General features: G+C 43.4%; 1 protein-coding gene across 10 annotated transcripts in view; it reads right to left on the bottom strand.

The window, feature by feature from the left end:
* Nucleotides 1-6,845, bottom strand: part of NCOA2 (nuclear receptor coactivator 2) — a 319,160-nt gene extending 312,315 nt beyond the window's left edge. For 3 of the 10 annotated variants that reach the window (XM_049853543.1, XM_049853539.1, XM_049853546.1), the window contains exon 1: nucleotides 5,998-6,309. The gene's annotated coding sequence lies outside the window, so the exon portion shown is untranslated. The other 7 variants (XM_049853541.1, XM_049853548.1, XM_049853547.1 and 4 more) reach the window with 5 other exon arrangements.
* Between the last annotated feature and the right edge of the window lie 8,851 nt (nucleotides 6,846-15,696).

Raw genomic sequence — 15,696 nt, 5'->3', positions numbered from 1 at the left:
CTCCGTCCCGTAGGGTTGCTATGAGTTGAAATCAACTCTACGGCAATGAGTTTGGTTTGGTTGGTGGCGCAGTGGTTAAAGTGCTCGACTGCTAACCAAAATGTCAACGGTTTGAACCCACCGGCGGTTCCATGGGAGAAATATGTGGCAGTCTGCTTCCATAAAGATTTACAGCCTTGGAAACCCTATGGGGCAGTTTTACTCTGTCCTATAGGGTGTCTTTATGAGTTGCAATCCAATCGGTGGCAATGTTTTTAGTTTTGGTTTTTTTAATAGGGTCGCTATGAGTTCGAATCTACTTGAGGGCAGTGGATTTTATTAAAGGAAATCTATTTAATCATAAGCTAACCAGTAAATGGGATATTTAAACAAACTTTTTGATTATAAATATTATAATCCTATTTTCAGGAAAAAGACACATCCCAAACCAAAATCAATGCAGAACTATACACACAAACAAACACACAGACACACAAGAATAGATCTTTGGCATCAAGGCAAATTGAGAATTAAGACAGGCATGTCCCTTTTCACTTCCTTCTCCCCTCAGCCCCCAAAAAATCATCATCCACTCTATGCTGTTAATCCCTTTTAACAGGATTTTTAATAAATAGTTTATACTACCAAAGTGAACTGCAATGCCTGGCTCAAAGCAGACACTCAAATACCCATCGAATGAATAAGTGAACAAGCGAATGAAACAACAGTTAAATGAGACAAGAGTGCAAAAACAAGATCAAAAAGTACAAAATGAGATTTAAGTTGGCCATGGAGAACCCTAGAAGTTCGTAATTGGCTACTTATAAGGCATAAATTCTGCCAAAATTAACAGGATAACTTCCTCAATCTCCACGTAGCTGTCAGCTGCTACCTAGTCAAAGTAAAAGGCGTGGGGGGTTTTCTTCCAGAAACTTTAATTTAAAAAAACCCCAGAGAACCTTTAATAAGTTGCCAATAACTTCTACCTATCAACAGCTCCCCTCTCCTTCTTACTTAAAATTAAGATTCTACATACAAATGCCTGAAGAACAGGCAAGTAAAACAGCACCAAAGGTTCCTTGCTCATTTAATTCTACTCTCCTCTTAGACCAACTAAAAACTGTCCTAGAATCAACCTTTCCACAATTGCATTATGTCAACACAGCCACCGAAAGCCAGAAATCTGGTCACATATCAACATCTCATAAATAAAATCTTTGCCCTAAAAAAAAGTAAAACGATCTACCTGCAGACCATCTAGTCTTTTAATTTCAGTTACCTTCATGGCATAAGTTTCCCTTTGAAATCTCCCTCCTGCTTATCATCAGTTTTGCCTTAGTTTTACAACAGCTAGGAAAACTACATCAGCGTCTGAAATATCCGCTAAAGTCATTCTCACTCCTATCTAGAAAATAACATATAGAATCCATGAAGTATGCGTTTTCTTTATGTTGTCTGGATTGATCTGTGACGTTAAAATTGTATTTCATAGCTTTTCAGACATTACTTTTAGTAGACTTCAGATAATAACATGACATAATATTCCTTCTACAGTTTGCAATCCATAAACCTTTTTACAAGTCTTTAAAAAAAGAAGTAAACAGAGAAAACTAAGAACATCTTTTTTGCTCAGAAAAGTCACAGAGGTAATGGAGCTTGAGATACTAAAAAAAAAAAAAAAAAATGAGATACTAGAGGGTACGAAAAAAGTGTTTTGTTCTGTTTTTCCTTAAACAGCTTTCATTATTGGTATGTAAATATGGTCTTATCATTATTTAACTAGGAGAAAAAGACCCTGATTTGCTACTGATTTTATTTAAGATTTACTGGAATATAAGACTAATACCTTAAAGCAGTGAGTTATTTTTCTCTCCTAGTCTCTTAATTTAAAACTGATAAAGTATGTAATAACATAAATTATCAAACAAAATTAAAAATATAGCACGTTCAAAAAAGCAGTAATTTCTTAAACAATTTTGCCATAACAATAGCTTAATTAATTATGCTTTTAAATAGAATTTCCATCATGACACAATAAGGATCAAAATATCAAATAAGGTCACACTGCTTTTCAGAAAATTAATCCTCTAGAATCACTGGTTAAATGGAACTTTTTTTTTTTTTTTTTTTTGCTATCCAACATCCTAAGAAGGACTGCTTAAAAGAATTGTTTTTAAACCCAATACACCACAGTTTTTTCTGAGAAATCCAAGCTGTCAACTCACAGGTCACATTTCAGCCTGATGTGATTTGAAACAGCTAAGGTACTGAATCCTTAAAATACAGGCTGTGTAGTGGAAGCACTGCTCATAGATCCTTGTTTCTACTGAGGCTTGGAAAGCTTTAATAAGATATAACTATAGATTTTACAGATAGAGGCAGCCCAGGAGCATTATCCCTTTATCCACTCTTAGACCCCCTGCCCAAGTTCCCATCCCACCTTTACAAGTTTGTTCCCAGTAAAATGCTCCTCTGACACTGAACAAGTCACCTGAATCACATTTAACCAAAGAAGGGGTAAAAGCAGAGCAAAACAATCCAAAATACATTCAATTCATAATTTCTGAGTTATTTTCTACCCTCTGCTTCAGTATCCTGACATCTAAAAGTCAAAGAACTCCTCTGTTAAGACTGAAATTCCCAGAAGGAGCAGGCTCAGATCCTGAGAGCACACAATGGAATCCCAGCTGAAGATGCACATCTTTTCCTAGATGTCTCCATATGCTTGAGAGTCTCCCTCCCCAGTCAGGCACTGGGGGACTTGCCACTCTCTGCCACCAAGAATATGAGAACATTTTCTAGGATTGTTGCAGAGAAAGAAGTAGAATAATGTGTTGCTCTTCAGCATACAAAAGAGAGGGGGATATGTCAGAGTGGTCATCCGGAACTAAATTTAAAAAACAGAGGGTTTTAAACGCTGCTTAATTTACATTACTCCATATGCTTGCAGTCCAAATGCTTGTTTTATCTTTCAGATTTTACTATTATACCTCTAAAATAACACCTCAAGGGCTACAGCAAAACGCAGTAATTTATGCCTACACAAATACTCAAAACTACACTGGATTTGGAATTCATACTGTAAATTTTTCGTAGGGCTTAGCAAATACTTCCCTAAAACTACAGTTCCCCTCAATTTTCTTAATAAATCAATAATAATAAAAGCTTAAGAAACCGGTATAGGTAAGATATATAACAAAGCACATAAAAATTCCGTCCAAAAAAAAAAAACTCCCAATATTAGTCAAATTCATAGGATATTTATCACAAAATATGAATGGATTCATTCTCAATCTAATACTATTCATTCTTTGAAGTCCCAAAGATTCTACAAATTCCAATTGGGAAAAGGAGTCTTCCTGCTGTCAGTGTGTACTAACCTCACCAACAAAGAACAAGAGCACACACACACAGAAAAGCATTGTAGCAGCTGCTGTCTTTCTAAAAGACTGCCATTCTGCAGAGCAACCTGTGCTCTTTATAGAGAACCGAAGACCTACCTTCCCCATTCCTAAATCAAGAGTTGAGAAGTCACTTGACTGGATGCCACAAACAGCTTAATACAACCAAAGATGTCTCCTAAGTTTGTTTAAACCAGAAAAGTACCCACACACTGTACAATTCAACAGTGTTTAGGAAGAAACTAAAATAATTCATTTTTAAGAATCTTTTGTGTAGGAGTAATCCGGCAACTACATTTCACTCAGACTTTTTTCTAGACAGATATTCTTTGACTAGCTTTGCTCCTTAAACACCAACACTTTGTTTCACAGCAATGCTTTAGGTCCTAACTTCATTTTGTTTACCCAAGAGCCAAAAAAAAAAAAAAAAGCATACCATAAACCACAACTTTCCTTTTTTTTTTTTTTTTTAATGTCATCCCCAAATGCCGAACTTTCAAGTGCACTTTGGGAACTGGTGGTCTAATTAAACAAGGACAGGAACCACTGAAGCCATCAGGAACAATGATGCTTTACACTCCCAATAATGAGTTGACGTAAGGCTACCCCGACGCCTTCATTCTCAGGGTACCCTTTCAAATTTCATCGTCCCCACGCTGTGTGGCCAGAGAAATGAAGACAAGAGTTAAACCGGTAACTTCTATGATCCTCAGCAGGTAAACCAGGCGCTAAGGTTCGGAACACGATCACTACAACATATGCCATTTTCGAAACAGGCCCGCGGGGGCGGGGGGTTGCTGCCACAACGTAAGTGGCTTCAGACTTCGTCGCGTCTAAGACAACGTCTCTTGTGATACCAGAGAAACACGGCATCTCCTGTATCTCTAGGTGTCGCCCTGGGTCAGAGCCCCTAGAAGTGACACTACCCTACAGACCAAGGAGCCGGTGACGAGGGATGGCAAAGAGTAGATAGCTCTTGTTGGCATCTCCATGACTCCCCCGCCCGGCGAGCAACTCTGCTCTAACTGGTCCGGAGAGGCCCCGCCCCCTCCCTTCCTCCCGTTCCCACGATTGGCTTACCGACACCCGGCAGGTCAGCTCCCCGCCTTCGATTGGCTCACTGCCCCATCAGTCAGACAGAGCGAGATTCGGGTCGGTGGGAGGGGAAGGCGTTGGAGGAGGAGTGGGAGTAGGATTAGAGGACTAGGTGGTGGAGGGTGATGTTCGGGCTTGGTCTCAGGTCTGGGAAAGTTTCCCCTACCCGCGACGGACCTAGAAGGCCTTAGGCCCAGTCCAGCCCCGGGCCGGTGGAACGGGGTGCCGGCCCCCGATTCCCGCCCCTCGGTCCCGCAGGCCCCGGAAACCACTAGAGGGAGGGGAATAGGGAGGGACCATTTAACCAAGGACCGACCCACCCCCGATCTCGGAAGAGGCGCCTCCGGGACTCCCCGTAGGGGCGGGGGGCGGGGAGAGCCAGCCCTCAGGGACGACCCCGGCCCCCTCCCCCAGCGGCCTCCAGAGGCCGGAGAGCGCAGAGTCTTTGGGGCCGGGCGTGACCATCGCGAGCTAGTCGGGAGGGCCCCTCCCGCTTCCCGCCTGGGGCCCTGAGGGCCTGTCCTTTCAGGGGCGGGGAGAAGGGGGAGAGAAAAGGGGGCGCTGGCGAGCCAACCCGGAACCTCCCAGACCGCCTCCCGCCCCCGGCCCCAGCGCGCCTCCTGCACACATGCCCGCACCCAGAAAGTTAAGTCAGGGGCGAGCCCAGCTCGGCGCCGCCGCAGCCCGGCTCCGGGCTCCCCGCCCCCACCGCGGCCCGGCACGCGCGGCCCGAGCGCGCCGCCTGCCCCGCCGCAGCTCTTTCCCGTCCGCCCGCGGCGCGCGGCGCCCCGCGCCCCCCGCCCCCAGCACTGACACGGGCCGAGCCCGCCCGCGCCGCGGCGCCCCTCCTCTCCGCCCCTCACCGCGCCGGCCTCCCCTGACACCCGGCTTCACCTTCACACACCCGCAAGCACTTCCCGAGTCCTGCCTCCCCTTGCCCGGCTCCCACCCTCCACTGCAGTTTTTCCGCGCTTCCATGAAAGAATGCACCTACTCCGGCTTCACCTTCCCAGCTCTGCCTCGCTACCCCGAGGGGCTGGAGCCTCCGCGCTCGCCAACCCCGCACGGGGCTGGAAGGCGAGCGCCCCGCTCCAAGGTAGGGGGCCGCACCCGCGCCCCCGGCCTCGCTGCCGCGCTTCGGCGCTCACCTCTCGCCTCTGCCGCGGGCTGCAGCCTCCGCTCGCCTGACGCTCCGGGACTCGTCTCCCGAGCTCTCGCAAGGCGCTGGAGCGCCTCCTTTCTCTCCCAGGGACTCCGCGTCTCCCCGTCGCTTCCCGCCCTCCCCAGCCCCCCAAGCCCCAACTCCCCAGTTTGGCGGCGCCTCGGGGATGCAACTCCCGCTTTCCGCGCACTCCAGCCGCGATCTCCACACACAAAAACAGCCCTCTCCGCCAGGCAGGGCTCTCCGGAGCTCGGCGTAGGAAGGGCAGGCACAGCCAGGGGTGGGGACCCGGCGCCCTGCGCCCCCCGCCCGCCGCCAGCCTCCCGCCCGCCCTCGCGGTCCCCGTAGAGGCGCGGTTACCGGCTCGGGTCGGTCACGCCGTCAGGTGCCGGCTGCCGTCGGCGCTGACCTTCGCTGCCGAAGCTGTGGCTGAGGCTGCGGCCGCCATGTTCCCGTGTTAATAACTGCTGCCTGGTTGTTTATTTCAATGGAGATCCTCCCCCAACTCCCTCCTCCTCCTCCTCCTCCTCCGCGTCTCCGCACTTGCGGAGAGACACAGACCGCGCGAGCTCGCGAGCAGGGGAGGGGGCTCGGGAGCCTGGCAGTCCCTCCCTCTGCCTCCCGGGCCGTGGCCGCAGCCAAGTCCTGTCACTGGGGGAAGGACGGGGCGGAAACTTGCCTCCCGAGCCCCTGGGGAGGGGGCAGAGGTGAACGGAGGGTTCTCTCGAGAGCAGACCCTAGCCGCGGGGTCCACAGCATCTCCGTCCGCAGAGTCCTCTGAGAAGGCGACCCGGGGAGAGGTGCAGAGTGAGGGGAGAAAATGGGTGACTGTGGTAGAGGGAGGGTGACCTATGGGTGACTGGAAGTGAAGGGAGAGTAAACAGATGACTCCATGGGAGGGCAAAGGGCAATGCCAAAAAAAAAAGCGAGCGGGTGGGACAGGCCGGGGCCGCGAGTGGAGGCAGTGGAGACCTTGGAGGCTGCAGACAGCGGGGAAGATGCCCCAGGACAAAGATCCGGGGGAACCAAGTGCTAAGTTCGCCCCCGGGAGGAGCGTCCTGCCACGCTCCGGCCGGGCCCCTACGCCAGCAGCCTGCACCCCTGGGGCGCACTTCCACGCCCGGGGTCCTACTGCCACTCCTCGGAGGCGCCCCTCACCTGTCTAGTCCCCGTCGCTCCTCCAAGGCTAGGTTTCTCACCTTGCCGTGGTATTTCAAGAGGGGGTGGAGGGGCGCGACGGTGAAAGCCGAGCTTGAAGGGGTGCCTCCCAGCAGTTACTGGGTAAAGCAAATCTGCATAGAATGTGTAAAACCTAAGCTGGCTGAGCATTCTTGGCACGACAGGAATCACAAAAGTTTTTATTGCGAAGTCCGCTTTCCAGACTTAAGTGTGGAGTAATATAGGGAAAAAAGCTGAGGAGCGTTGCACCCAAAATGTGAGGCAAACCCTCGTTTAAATGTTACTTGGATGAGTTTATGCTTTGGGAAAGCAAAGATTTTCTCCAAATTAGTCCCATAAAATGAGCAATATTTGTTTATGGGAAGAAAATATCAAAGGAACAAATTTCCTTCTTAATGAGAAAGATCACTTGTCACAGACAATAGTATTTACTGAACACTTGCTGTATGTCTGAAGCTGTGCTAAGTGATTTGTATATACTGTAGATTTTAATCCTCAAACCTTATAAAGTAATTACTGTTTTTTTTTATTACTTCATTAAAAACTGAAACTTAAAAAATAATTTGCCTCGGGTCACAGCCAGGAAGTTAGGATTTGAGACCAGTTTTTTTTCTGGTGGCTTCAAAGGCTAATGTTTTTAATCATGTCTTCACCTCAGATTTGTAGAAATACCACCAGTTTTACTTAGAAAAATAATATATAAATATATGTGTGATTGACTAGGCGTAGAAAATGTTCAGAAGGCTATAAGGAAGCTTTAGCACTGGGCAGTATTATAAGAGGTGGATGGGTAATGGTGTACTTCCACTTTTAATTTGTACACTTAAGCAGTGTTGGAAAGGTTTGCATTGAGCATGTATTAATTTTGTAAATTTTTAAAGATTTTCAAATTGCTTGGAATAATAGAATTATGTTCCCTGAAAACCCAAGGTGCTCCTCTACTGGCTCTTGACAAACTAGGAGAGAACACAGAAAGGGAGATTTTTTTATGGCCTCTCTTCTTTCCACTCCTCCTCCTCTATAGTGTTCCTACAATGAGGTAATAGTCACCTGAGGTCTGTCACGTTACTAGACTTTGATTTTCTTTCCTGTCCTTACCTCCACTATGAGTTATCAGGAGTTGTGATAAAGAAAAGATTCTCCTTGCTTTCTGTCGCTTTTTTTTTTTGGCAGAAGTCCAGTCCCTCAGTGCTCTGCAACAGTAGATTTCAACTTTTGAAAACTACCCATGATATCTGTGCAAATAAATGATTTCCCATTGCATTTCCATATTACTCAATAAAACTTATTACTACACACACAAGATATACAACTGTTTCTACAAAAAATAAAAAGAAATCTGACAGCATAATATATACTGTTATCTATGAGTCAGAATCAACTGAATGACAGTAGGTTTGGATTTTTAGGTTTTATATACATTAGCTCCATGAGCTACATTTCCAGATGTTACTCAGTTGCTTCAAATTTTGAGGAATCATGTAACTTCTGCTCTCTAGAACATTCTGTGGGCCCCCTCCACTCTTCATACAGTTTTAACAATATTCTGCCTTGTATTGGAGTTGTTTGTATATTTGTCTTTCTCTTTCACTAGATTATAAGCTACTCAGGGTCCAGGACCATATCTTGTCCTCTTTGTACCTTCTATAGCACCTAACGAGGTGCTACATAATGGTAATTGTTTAACTGAATCTATAAAATATATATAATACCCGGTGCCGTCAAGTCGATTCCGACTCATAGCGACCCTACAGAAGAGAGTAGAACTGCCTCATAGAGTTTCCAAGGAGCACCTGGCGGATTCCAAACCCTACAGAAGAGAGTAGAACTGCCTCATAGAGTTTCCAAGGAGCACCTGGCGGATTCCAACTGCCGACCCCTTGGTAAGCAGCTGTAGCACTTAACCACTACACCACCAGGGTTTCCATATAAATAATAGTATCGATATACTGTCATATAGGGTTGCTATGAGTCCACAACGAGTTTGTATTACATAGTATCCATATGCAGCCTTCCCCACCTCGCTCTCCAATCCCTTTCTCAGAAAATGTTTATAAAAAGTGTTTTCAGTGTTTCAAAAGTACATAAATTGCTTTGAGACCCTACAATAGTTGTTCAGAAAAATTAGCTATAACTACAGTGAATTGGAGCCCTGGTGCTGCAGTCATTAAGAGCTCCAGCTGCTAACTAAAGGGTGGGCAGTTCTAATCCACCAGCCGCTCCTTGGAAATCCTATGGGGCAGTTCTACTCTGTCACACAGGATCGCTTTGTGTTGAAATTACTCAACAGCAACAGGTTTTTTTTGTTTTTTTTAATCAGTGAACCTATCAGTGTGATAATATAGAATGCAAAGGAAGAAGAAGCTATAAATATGTTTACTTAATGACACAAATTAAAAAGAAAGCAAAAGGTATAGGAATGGATATATTACCAAGAGAGGACATCCCGATAAGGAAAGAACATGGGTACAAATTGTAAAAGGGGAAGGAAAATATTGAAATTTCATAGAAGCTGAAACATGACAGACCATGGATGGATAAGGCAAGGAAACAAACCAAAAAGAAAGATGTCAGCATTATCATAAATGAAACACAAAGTAGTGAAGAAAAATAATAATGTATATGTTTAACAATATACCTAGGAAAAATCAGAACATTGTGGGTACTAACCATAAAAAACCAAGCACATTGCAGTCAAGTTGATTCTGACTCAGAGTGACCCTAGAGGGCAAGAAATTCTGTTTTTTCTGCCATCTCTTCCCTAGTCAACTGTCAAGCTGCTCACTTCTCCATATGTATACTACGTAAAAATGGAAGATTCAATACCATTTTTGTGTTGTTAACACTACTAAGGAGCCCTGGTGGCAAAGTGGTTAAGAGCTCAGGCTGCTAACCAAAAGACTGGCAGTTTGAATCCACCAGCCGCTCCTTGGAAACCCTATGGGGCAGCTCTACTGTGGTATATAGAGTCACTATGAGTCGGAATCAACTCAACAGCACGCAACACTACTACCTTGTATCATGATATAGTGAGAGGTATGGTAAAAAGAGCTATGGAAGGTAGGCAAATAAACATGAATTAGACTCTGCTACCCACTATGTGACATTAGACGAGACACTAAACATCTCAATTTCTTTATCTTATACCTTATTGTTGCGAGGCTCAAACAAAATGATATAAAAGTAAATTCCTTATACAGATATTTAAAGAAATATTTACTTAGCAACAAAAACCAAATCAAATCACTGCCATCAAATGGATTCCAATTCAGCAACCCTATACGACAGAGTAGAGCTGCCCCATAGGATTTCCAAGGAGTGGCTAGTGGATTTGAACTGCTGACCTTTCAGCTAACAGCCAAGCTCTTAACCACTGTGCCACCAGGGCTCTATACTTAGCACAGTTATCACTATTTTGGTGAGTTCTCCTTTCAAATTGCAAGACCAAAACTTAATAAAAATGTAATCGTTAAAGGGGAAATCAGTTAAACCATTTGGCAATTTGATTATTGAACAAAACAACCGTTCAACTGACTGTTTCATTGTTTGCTTTCCTCGAATCCCTTAAATATTATAAGCACCGTAAATAAGTGCGTACTATGAAAACCCTGGTGGCGTAGTGGTTAACTGCTACAGCTGCTAACCAAAAGGTTGGCAGTTTGAATCCACCAGATGCTCCTTGGAAACTCTATGGGGTAGTTCTGCCCTGTCCTATAGGGTCACTATGAGTCTGTGGCAATGGGTTTGGTCTTTTTTTTTTTTTTTGGATGGGCCAAGCAAGGAGCCCTGGTGGTGCAGTGGTTAAGAGCTAGGCTGCTAACCAAAAGATTGGCAGTTCAAACCCACCAGCCACTCCAAGCGAAAAAGATGAGACAAATTGCTTCTGTAAAGATTACAGCCTAGGAAACCCTATGGGGCAGTTCTTCTCTGTCATATAGAGTCAGAATCAAGTCAATGGCAATGAGTGTTTTTGTGTGGGTCGAGCATATTACACATATTTTTATTTCTAGTCAAAGTAGGTATTGTGTGTATTATTATTCCCATTTTACATATGAAGACACTGAGACAGATAATTTATGCAAGATCATAAAGCAGTCATGGCTAATTGTGCTAAAATTCTGTTCCCCATTAGCTAATATCTCCACTATTCTAAGCAACACTATCTTCATTTTTATTGCCTCAACACATATAACAATACCTAGAACAAAATACATAAAATGAATGAATAAATGAATGGGCCCCCTTCACAGCATGCTGTAAACTATCACAAGATTTATCTTCCCACTTTTATTCCATTATTTTCTACTTGAAAACACATAATGATCCTTCATTGCCTACAAAATAAAATTCAGATATTTTACCTTATATTCAAGATCCTCTTCAGTATGGCCCTAACTACTTTTTCTGGCCACATATCCCTAATAGCTTACAGGGAAAAAATTAATTAAAAAAGAAAAAAAATATATGTGTATATATATATATATACAAAAACCCTGGTGGTATAGTGGTTAAGAGCTATGCCTGCTAACCAAAAGGTCAGCAATTTGAATCCACCAACTGCTCCTTGGAAACCCTATGGGGCAGTCCTATGGTGCCCTATAGGGCCCCTGTGAGTTGGAATCCACTTGATAGCAATAGGTTTGGGTTTTTGGTTTCTTTTTTTTGTATACATACATGTGCCATGAGTCTGTTTGTTGTACTGTGGTGGCTTGCATGTTGCTGTGACGCTGGAAGCTATGCCACCAATATTTCAAATACCAGCAGAGTCACCCATGGTGGGCATGTTTTAACTGAGCTTCCAGACTAACACAGACTAGGAGAATGGACCTAGTAGTCTACTTCTGAAAAAATTGGCCAGTGAAAACCTTATGACTATCAGCGGAACATTGTCTGATACAGTGCTGGAAGATGAGCCCCTCAGTTGGAAGGCACTCAAAATATGACTGAGCAAGAGCTGCCTCCTCAAAGCGGGGTTGACATTAATGACATGGATGGAGTAAAGCTCTTAGGACCTAATTTGCTGATGTGACAACTCAAAATAAGAAGAAACTGCTGCAAACATCCATTAATAATAAGAAAGTGGAATGTACGAAGTATGAATCTAGGAAAATTGACAGTCATCAAAAAAAGCTCAGGGGAGGCAGAGCCAAGATGGCGGAATAGACAGATGCTTCCGGCGAGCCCTCTTTACAACAAAGACCCGAAAAAAACAGGTGAAATGAGTATATTTGTGACCAGCTGGAAGCCCTGAGCTTCAAAGGTAAGCTGAGAAAACAAACTGAGGGGCAGGGGGAGGAAGAGACCATTCAGAAGTGGAGAGGAGTTACCGGACCTGAATCCAAGGAGTGTTCAGGTACCATTCCTGGAGCTGCAGCGGCAGTGGGCTGGTACTAGCGTTCAGCTGCAGTTTCCTCAGGGAGAAGCAGCCAGCCACACAGCCTACACACACCTCCAGAACCTGAGAAGAATAGCGCTGTAGGCAAAAGCTAAGTACTCGCGTATATTTTACCGCGCATCCCCCCATCCCCAAGTCACCTTCAGTGGCTGAATTCCCTGGGCCTGAGATAGGCCCTGATGAGCACCTAGAGCCATTCTCCCAGCCTTGGGGAAGGAAAAAATTTGCAACTGGGGGAAAGATAATTTGCTAACTCCACTAACCGGGGAAGCTCAGGACAGAAGCAGCTCCTGTCCAGGCATAAACAATCTGTGGACTTTGAGCACCTTTCCCTTCTGCATGGACCTGTGTGGGCCTATTTCGGGAGAATAGGCTTTTGTTGGCAAACTCCAACCGTTTCAGCTGTGCGGTGGAGAGGAGGGTGTTTGACATTTGAAATTGCTTTGCCTATTAAACAAGGTCCTCACCTACCCACATCAGGGACCTAAGGACTGGTAGCTCCACTCAGGTCACCCAGCCACCTGCAACAGGGGTCCAAAGATAACTGGTACCTCCTAGTCATCACAAGCAAAATCTTTGGGTGCCCATGGCCCATCTGCAGAACCCACCCACCTGCATGCTCTAGGGAACAGGGATGTGCTTTCCTCAGAGACACTCGGGAGTCAGCTCTCTGCTCCAGGCCTTGTTCAGAGCATGACCCCATGCTGCAATCCGATACTGGTATATATGCCAATCACCCCTGCCCTTCTAAGACTGTAGGACAGAGCCTGTACCACACACTTGATAATCAGCTACCTGGAATCCTGAGCTGAATTCATACAAGAAAACTGAATGGACTCCTAGACTGATATACCTGATAACAGCTCTAGCCAGCTGGGGACAGGATGTCAGAGCTCCAAAGGTGAAAAAAATCAAGCTAGCTCACTCAAGCAACCCATAGGGGTATACCAAAACAAAACAAAGCAAGAAGCTACGACACAGTAAGCAAGCATAAACTAATACAATAACTTATAGATGGCTCAGAGACAACAGTCAATATCAAGTCACGTAAAGAAACAGACCATGATCACCTCAACAGGTTCTCAAAACAAAGAATCTAGGGATCTTCTAGATGAAAGTGCATTCCTGGAATTCCTGGAATTAATTCTATTAATATATAGAACCCTTCAAGACATCAGGAAGGAAATGAGGCAATATGCAGAACAAGCCAAGGAACACACAGACAAAGCAATTGAAGAAGTTAGAAAGATCATTCAGGAACAGAATGAAAAGTTTAATAAGCTGGAAAAATCCATAGACAGACAGCAATCAGAAATTCAGAAGATTAGCAATAAAATTACAGAATTAGACAATTCAATAGAAAGAGGAGCAGAATTGAGCAAGTAGAAGCTAGAATTTCTGAACTTGAAGATAAATCACATGGCACAAATATATTTGAAGAAAAACCAGATAAAAGAATTTTAAAAAATGAAGACACCTTAAGAATCATGTGAGACTCTTTCAAGAGAAATAATCTACGAGTGATTGGAGTACCAGAACAGGTAGTGATAACAGAAAATACAGAGAGAATTGTTGAAGATTTGTTAGTAGAAAACTTCCCTGTTATTGTGAAAGATGAAAAGATATCTATCCAAGATGCTCATTGAACTCCACATAAGGTAGATCTTAAAAGAAAGTCACCAAGACATCTTATAATCAAACTTGCCAAAACCAAAGATAAAGAGAAAATTATAAGAGCAGTGAGGGATAAGTGAAAAGTCACCTACAAAGGAGAGCCAATAAGAATAAGCTCGGACTACTCGGCAGAAGCCATGCAGGCAAGAAGGCAATGGGATGACATATTTAAAAAATTGAAGGAAAAAAATTGGCTGCCAAGAATCATAAATCCAGCAAAACTATCTCTTAAATATGAAGGTGAAATTAAGACATTCCCAGATAAACACGAGTTTAGGGAATTTGTAAAAACCAAACCAAAACTACAAGAAATACTAAAGGGAGTTCTTTGGTTAGAAAATCAAAAATATCAGGTATCAACCAAAGACTAGAACACTGGGGAGAGCAACCAGAAGTCAACCCAAACAGGGAAATCCAAAAAAACAAAGCAAGATTATGAAAAAAAAAGCTCAAAACAGGGTAACAGTGATGTTATTATATAAAAGAAGACAAAATTAAAATAATAAACAAGCACTAAGAAATGTAATCATACACCTTCCATATGGAGAGGAAGATAAATGGTGATACAAAGAAATAAAATTTAGGTTTAAATTTAGAAAAAATATGGGTAAATAATAAGGTAACCACAAAGGAGATAAACTATCCTACTAATCAAAATAAAATACAAGGGAAAAATAAGGACTCAGCAGAAACAAAATCAACAACAACAAATATGAAGAAAGGACAATATATAAAGATAATCTACTCGGCACATAAAATTACATGGGAAAAAGAAACCGTCAACAATACACAAAAAAAGACATCAAAATGATAGCACTAAATTCATACCTATACATAATTACCCCGAATGTAAATGGACTAAATGCACCAATACAGAGACAGAGAGTGGTAGAATGGATTAAAAAACAAGATCCGTCTATATGCTGCCTACAAGAGACAACATCTTAGACTTAGAGACGCAAACAAACTAAAACTCAAAGGATGGAAAAAATATATCAAGCAAACAACTCAAAAAGCAGGAGAGGCAATATTAATTTCTGACAAAATAGACTTTAAAGTTAAATCCATCCTAAAGGATAAGGAAGTACACTATATAATGATTAAAGGTACAATACACCAAGAAGGTATAACCGTATTAAATATTTATGCACCCAATGACAGGGATGCAAGATATATAAAACAAACTATCGGCATTGAAAAGTGAGATAGACAGCTCCACAATAATAGTAGGAGACTTCAACACACCACTTTTGGTGAAGAACAGGACATACAGAAAGAAGCTCAATAAAGACACGGAAGATCTAAATGCCACAATCAACCAACCTGACCTCGCAGACATATACAGAATACTCCACCTGACAGCAACCAAGTATACTTTCTTTTCTAGTGCACATGGAACATTCTCTAGAATAGACCACATATTAGGTCATAAAGCAACCCTTAGCAAAATCCAAAACACTGAAGTGTTACAAAGCACCTTCTCTGACCCTAAGGCCATAAAAGTAGAAATCAATTAACCGGAAAAGAAATCAAACACTTGGAAACTGAACAATACCCTGCTCAGAAAAGACTGGATTATAGAAGACACTGAGGATGGAATAAAGAAATTCATAGAATCTAATGAGAATGAAAACACTTCCTATCAGAACCTTTGCAACACAGTAAAAGTGGTGCTCAGAGGCCAATTTATATCAATAAGTGCACACATCCAAAAAGAAGAAACGGCCTAAACCAAAGAATTATCCCTACAACTTGAACAAGTAGAGAGCAACAAAGGAAACCCACAGGCACCAGAAGAAAACAAATAATAA

Source organism: Elephas maximus, chromosome 15, assembly GCF_024166365.1.
Source record: "Elephas maximus indicus isolate mEleMax1 chromosome 15, mEleMax1 primary haplotype, whole genome shotgun sequence".
NCBI lineage: Eukaryota > Metazoa > Chordata > Mammalia > Proboscidea > Elephantidae > Elephas > Elephas maximus.
The sequence above is the reverse complement of the archived record's forward strand: the minus strand, read 5'-3'. Positions and strand labels throughout refer to the sequence as shown.